Below are 7,926 nucleotides of genomic sequence, written 5' to 3'. Positions count from 1 at the left end.
GGAATTGGTTTTAGAGTCCTTATGTATAAATGTAAGCCTAAAGAAAAGAGAGAGGTTAAAGAGGTTAGAGAGGTTAGATATTTGGAGTGATTGTAAGCCTATGGGCAGAGTTGGAATAGAGGCCACTGATATTAGAGAATCAAGCTGGAGAGACAAAGATCTCATTCTGTAATTAAGTGTTTATATTTAGATATCTACAAAGATTGGTTAAATATGTATAAATGTGTGATTGAGTGTTGAATGATAGATTGCATGCACCAGAGAATTGCATATGTATATTTATGCAAGCGAAGCACAGTGAAATTGGAAGCCAAAGAGGATAGTGATAAAATAAATGATGAGATTAGAGCTCAAGCGGAAGTGAATTGAAGGCGGAAGGAAAATCTTTAGAAAACCTAGAAAACACAGAAACCTGAAGAAATACGCAAAAATATAAGTAAAGGAGAAGGGTAGAAGAAATGGAGTACGGGAGAATCATAGTCGTTGGATCTTTAATGATCAATGGTTGGGATTAAATCGCATCGACGATTGGAGAGATCTTGCCGTCGAACGGTCATCGGGTGCCGAATTGATTGAAGTTTAATTGGGAAGCCAGACCCGAAATGTGTTACGTTGGGGTTTTATAATTCCATCGGGTCCGAAAGAAGTGTTAAGTGTCGATCCTGTTACCAACCCAAAATGATTATGGACCATTGGATCTGCTAGGTGCAGACCAACAGTAGAGAACCATCATAGCGACTTTGGAGATCGGGAGCATTAATGACCATTGGATCAAGAAATGAATCAATAGTGGAGATGTGATCGGATCACAATGTTTTATAGACCGTGGCTTCAATACATGAGATATGCAATTGTGCGAAGGGGTGACAGGAGCAAACCCGATAGTGAAATGAAGCATAGTTATTAATATTTCAAGTCTAAAAGGTTATATAATGACATATCGGCGAAGACAGGGGAACATGTGTTAATGTGACTGTGGAGGATGCGATTGCCAATAGCGATAAAGGTAAACCTCGAGAATTGTGCAGTAGCTGTATCGAAGGTATAAAGGTATTTTTTATGGGCGATTTCCTTTGTAAATGGTTTTAGAAGGAAAATAGCACCGATAATGCATTTCATGAAATATAACATATATGAACCAAGGTTTTAGAAAGGGAAAAGTTATGTATGTGGGTTTGGTTATTAAGTGTGGGATTAATATTTAATGAAAAGTATTAAAGGTTTATAAATTCCCGATAGCCCTAATAATGAATGGTTGAAGGTTTAGAAGGGTTATAACATCCTGATAGGAAGGAATTAAAAGAAGGCCTTTAACAAAGTCCAAATTAAATGCTTAAAGGGGTGATTTAAATTCCGATAAGTGGATATTGCCTAGGAATTAGGCATTGGTAGGTTAGTAATGAATTATTCTGCAAAGTTTGAGAAGGGGCCCTTAAACCTTAGAATTGATGATTAAAGTACTTAGTGACTAAAAAATTCCTGGGACAGATAGCTATATGCATAATCCATGCAAAATGTGGGTAAAGTAGGGGTAACCCTACATCATAATTTCTAATTATTAATTTGGCATAATATTTGTTTCCAATTATGTTATTTTCTTGATAATTGATTTCTCTCCTATGTGGACTTACCTACTTAATTGCTTTTGTAGAACAAGAAGAAGTCTCTATTACTCATGTTCTCTTTCCCATAGTTTTCCCAAGGTAAAACATTTATTGAAAATATAAAATCTAATTACACAACCCCTCGTTCGAGTCGTAGTCTCCATAGGTGCTACGTTCAAATTTGGAATTGTTGAATTTTTTTTGCAAAGTGTCCATTCCTAAATGTGTCAAAAAAAAATAATGTAAAGATAAACAAAGATGAGATTCACCTAATTTTTTATAACATTTACCTTAATAAACATAATGGTAGTTACCAAAACTAATGTGACAAAAAAATAATTTAAGAAAAAATAAAGATGAGATTCACCTAACTTATTATTACATTTACCTTAACAACTTTGGTTTCCAAAACCAATACCAAAACTATTGCAACAAATCCTACTTCATTTACGAATTTTTTGAGCTATTGAAGAGGAATATAAGCTTGATTGTAATTTTCTTATAATAACAAAAGGTTATAGTTTTACTATGTAAAATATTATATACTATTGAATTTTCTGTGTCACTTTTCTTCTCATCAAATTCTTACATAGATTTTGAAATATCAACACTATCGACCATAAATAAAATATTTTAGTGTTAGCATTAAGCAAAATAAATTTATATAAAATGTTAGAGTTTTACCAAGTAAGATATTTTGTACTATTCAATTTTGTGTCATTATTCTTGGTCTTAAATTCTTGCATAGACCTTGAAATATCAACCATATCAGCCATAAATAAAATATTTTAGTGTTATCATTAAGCAAAATAAATTTATATATAGAGACATAGTAATTGAAAGTAAGAAAATTCGTTAAAAATAATTTCAATTTGGATCGGAAATTGAACAAAATCATTGTCCACTTGATATATACATATACATTTGGTTAGAAATACTCTTTTATATATATATATAGCTTGTCAACTCCACATTAACTAGGAAAGCATATATATATATATATATATATATATATATCTATATATATATATATATATATATATATATATATATATATATATATATATATATATATATATATCCAAACTAACATAGATTTCTCTTTACTCTATATTTATCATGTGTATATATATATGAACTAATATAGATTTATCTTAAGTCTATATATATCATGTGTCAAGAAAGATCAAACCCTTTATGGTGTAAACCATTTAGAGAAAAAAAAAGGTAAGGAAATATTTACTTGTCTATAAATTTGATCCCTCTAAAATTATAATGGATTCCAAGATAAGATGAATCTAAGTTGAAATTTTATAGAGAGAGAGAGAGAGAGAGAGAGAGAGAGAGAGAGAGAGAGCTTGTCAACTCCACATTAACTATGAAAGCATATATATATATATATATATATATATATATATATATATATATATATATATATATCCAAACTAACATAGATTTCTCTTTACTCTATATTTATCATGTGTATATATATATGAACTAATATAGATTTATCTTAAGTCTATATATATCATGTGTCAAGAAAGATCAAACCCTTTATGGTGTAAACCATTTAGAGAAAAAAAAGGTAAGGAAATATTTACTTCTCTATAAATTTGATCCCTCTAAAATTAGAATGGATTCCAAGATAAGATGAATCTAAGTTGAAATTTTATTTTCCCAACCGTAAATTCTATTAAAGATAAATTTTTAATATTTATAAGAACATTATTAGTGATTTTCTCCACACATAATGACACATACTTAATTTTTGTATTCTTATTTGGTTGTTAAACATTTTTCTAAAAAAAAATTGTAGAGAATTACAATGGGTTTTACAAACTCCTCTAAAAATATCAATTATTTTAAGTCATTGGAACATTGCGAGACATCCTTAATTTTTGTATTCTTATTTGGTTGTTAAACATTTTTCTAGAACATTTTTGTAGAGAATTACAATGGGTTTTACAAGTTAGTTAGAAAAATAAATAAATAAAATAAATGAATAAGAAAGAGATGGTTAAAAAAAAAAAACCAAAATTAAATAAAATTAATATATATATATATATTATATATATATATATATATATATATATATATATATATATATATATATATATATCTGTGGATGACGCCAATGTTATCTGGTCTCACGGCCAAGAAGAATTAGATCTCTTCTTCGATCATCTCAGCAATCAATCCTCAGCCATTAAGTTCACTAAGGAGCACGAAGTTGATGGTTTCCTTCTGTTCCTAGATATTATTATTTCTAAGAATAGTGATGGTTCCCTCGCCCAACAAGTTTTTCAGAAGAAAACACATACAGAGCGGTATCTTCATGCCAGTTCCCACCATTTCCCGTCTCAAAAGATGGGTGTTCTCAATAGCCTTGCTACTAGGGCCCTAAGGATCTCGGATAAGAAGAGTTTTGAGAAAGAAGAACCCCATCTCCTTGATGTCTTTGTTGAGAATGGTTATAGTAGATACATGGGTCTGAAGGCTTTCCTTAAAGCTACCAAGAATTATCTGACTAAAAGGGAACCGAAGGAACAAGTTCCAGGTGTCCATCTTCCATATGTTCAGGGGACTATTGATAAGATTGGAAGGATTCTCAGGATGCATAGTGTCCCTGTGACCTTTAGGCCCCTGAACACCATTCGTATGTCCCTCAGATCAGTGAAGGATCCTATCGACCCTAAAGATATGAAAGGTGTGTATATGATCCCCTGTTCGTGTGGGACCCCCTATATTGGGGAGATTGGTCGCTCCATTAATCAAAGGATTAGTGAGCATGCAGCGGACCTTAAGCAGAGGCGAACTAAGTCTTCCACTTTAGCTGAGCATGCTGAGAAAACCAATCATCATGTTTGTATTGAGGAGGCTAGTTTTATTGCTAAGGTTTCGCACTTCCATCCTCAGAAATTTAGGGAAGCACTTGAGATTGAAAAGAGGCCAAGCAATCTCAATAAAGAAGATGGCTAAAAAATCAGTAGGTGTTGGGTCCTAGCACTCTCTTCCTAGTCATTTTTTCTGCCCCCTTCCTCCTTTTTTTTTTTTTTAGTATATTCCATCTACTTTCTTAATTAATTTTTTATTATTATTATAACCATCTACTTTCTTAACTAATTTATTATTTATTTATTTATTTATTTTTATTAGATATTTAGATCAAATACATATATATATATAGATATATATATATATATATATATATATATATATATATATATATATATATATATATATATATATATATATATATATAATTATAAGATTTTTAAGTTAACTTAATGTTAGTTTCTTGTTTTTATTTATTCTTATCTAATATTTATTTATCTATTTATTTATCTATTTTTTTCTAAGTTAACTTATATTATTTTTCTCATTATTTTTATTTATTTTTATTATTTATTTTTATTTTATTTTTTAAATTTTTATTTTATTTATTTATTTATTTATTGATTTTAATTTTTTTTTAACCATCTCTTTCTTATTCATTTATTTACTTTTTTACATTTATTTTATTTATTTATTTATTTTTCTAACTAACTTGTATATACATATAATTTATTCATATAAGAAAGGTCCTTTATATAACTAATTTCCATTTATATACTAATTAACTTATAATTTTTAATTATTTATTAATACCCTTTTAACTAACTATTATCACAAATTTGAATTATTTCTTATATTTTTATATTTTTATATATATTTTTAGGGGATTGGTCACCTAATATAACTTGTTTCTCTTAAATTATTAAAAAAAATTTGATCCCTGTCCAATAGTAAAAATTAGTTGTTGGTCAAGTTAGCCATTGGAGGCTCTGCTTAGTCTATTTAACATGCTAAGTTGGATCTGTTTCCTCAACTTGTCCTGACGATGAACCACACTGGTTGGTTCAAAACGCATCGACAAATGGTATTTCATGTGATCTTCACCGAAAATATTTTATAAACTTGATATGGATCATAGAAGCCTCAACTCTATAATTGAATCCCTGCACGGAAAAGCCATTGCAACCAAGGTCCATCATTTTGAACGGGCACGCTTGCAGGTTTCAAGGTTGAAGTCAGATCTAGCTTTTCTTAAAAGATGCAGAGACTCCTCCACCATCCCTGTCTTTGCTCGGATTAAGCACTGCCTTCACACTCCCCAAAACCATCAAGTTTTCCTTAAGGCGAGTTTGGCATTAATAAGGGCAGAAATCAACAAGGTCAAAAAATCCTTGAATCTGCTTTCTCGTTTTCTTTTGGATTTGCATCTGGATCTTGGGAACTTATTTTCGGCCTCCCTTTGGGCCAGAATAGATGCCTATTCGGCTCTGAAGTCCCTTCGGTTAGAGGAGATTCGGAAGCAGAATCAAGCTTCTAAGTTTCAAAGACTAGTTGGAAATTCAGCGGTTCTTGATAGATCCGTGGGAGCAGCTTCCCATAGCCATGTCTCATCTGGTCAAATCTCAACACTTAATGATTGGTTATCTCGCAGCTCAGGAGATGACCGAGCTGTCCTTACACCCTGCAGATTGGAGTTTGCTTCCCAGGAGAATGTTCTTCCTAGTTTCTGCATTGAGGGAAATCACTCTGGGGATAATGAGTGCTCTCCTCGTATCGCCAATCATCTAGAATGAAATGCTTTTCCAGGTGTAAGTTAGGTATCGCATGACAACAACCTGGCTGTGGGTAACTCTCTGTTGATGCCATCTTCAGTTTCCAAGCCAGCGCTGAAGGTTTTTGATCTGGGGGTTTTATCTACGCTTTCACCTATTGATATCTCTGCTTCCTCGTTGCGTAGAAGGACCTCGAAACCACAGGGTGATTTGGCAGGCTGGTTTTGTGTGGTCGGTGAGGATTTTGATCCGGTGGTTTTGAATACGCGGGCTCCTAATGATAGCTCTGGTTCCTCAATGCATAGATGGTCCTCCAATGTTGATTTGGCAGGTCGGTTTGATGTGATCAACCAGGGTTCTGATCCGGTGGTTTCGAGTACACTGTCACCTAATTCAGGTCGCTCCACTTCCTCGGTGCATAGCAAGACCTCAGAGCCCGGAGTTGAATTGGCATGCTGGTTTGGTGCGGTCAGAGATGGTTCGACCCCCTTCCCCCGCCCTTCGTTCTTTGGTAGTTATCCTACGTATAATTTATTGTCATATGATAATATTAATAATATTTATATTAATTATAATAGGAATAATATGAATAATAATAATAACATTAATATTAATAATAATAAGAATAATAATTGTATTAATAATAATATTAATAATTTTAACAATAATAATAATAATAATAAATTCATTAATAATAATAATAATAATAATTTGATGGTCGAGATTAATAAGGATTCAGTATTTAATACAAACATTTCTAACATGGAGAATAATAAAAATAATAGTACTAATGGTATTAATAATCATTACCTTTCTTTGCGTTCTAATAACAAGGTTATAAATCTTTCCAGTTTCTCCTTTCCCCCTTCTATTTTTAAATTTTTGGGTAAAGGTTTAAATTTTGCCTTAGCCCCGAAGAAAATTTCTGTGGATGATATAATTTGTGACATAGAGTTTGGGATTAGAGGTTTACCTGATAGGATCAAGGATACTATTAGGAAAGATTGTGCTGTTGTCTTGAGAAAGGCTAAACCCCCTAAGAGCAACCTTAGCAAGGAAGACTCAGTAGCTCTCAGATCCTTAAACCAGAACAAGGATATCATTGTTCTAAAGGTAGAAAAGGGTAGTGTTGTCGTCATTCTTAACAAGGTTGATTACCGTAGTAAGATGTTGGATCATCTTCATAATAGTGGTAGCTACAAAAAGCTTCCTAAGAATCCTTTAAAGAAGGTTTCTACGAATGTGGCCCTTGCCATTAAATCCATTAGCTCAATGAGTTACCTGCATCATAAACTCATTGAGAGCAACCCTATCACTCCTAGAATCTATGGTCTCCCCAAGATTCACAAGGATGTAGCTCCCTTAAGGCCCATTGTCAACACCATTGGAGGTCCTACCTACCTTCTTGCTAAGTTCCTTGCGTTAAAGATTTAGCCCTTGGTTGGTCGTATGGAGTCCTTCGTAAAAGACTCTACTTCCTTTATTGAGGCGCTCAAGGACATCAAGCTTGACCCTGCGGACATTCTTGTTAGTTTTGATGTTGTTTCCCTCTTCATTTGCATCCCTATTAATGAGGCCATGGAGGTGATCAACCACCTAACAGATCCTCACACTGCTAAGTTAGTTTAGATTTGTCTCACTTCTACCTTTTTCTGTTTTAAGGGTGAGTTCTTCGAGAAAACCTGCGGGGTTGCCATGGGCTCACCCCTTTCCCC

This window comes from Pinus tabuliformis, chromosome 2_2 (genome assembly GCF_031772625.1).
Source record: "Pinus tabuliformis cultivar Carrire ecotype Pingquan chromosome 2_2, CPIR1, whole genome shotgun sequence".
Taxonomy (NCBI): Eukaryota; Viridiplantae; Streptophyta; class Pinopsida; order Pinales; family Pinaceae; genus Pinus; species Pinus tabuliformis.
The sequence above is the reverse complement of the archived record's forward strand: the minus strand, read 5'-3'. Positions refer to the sequence as shown.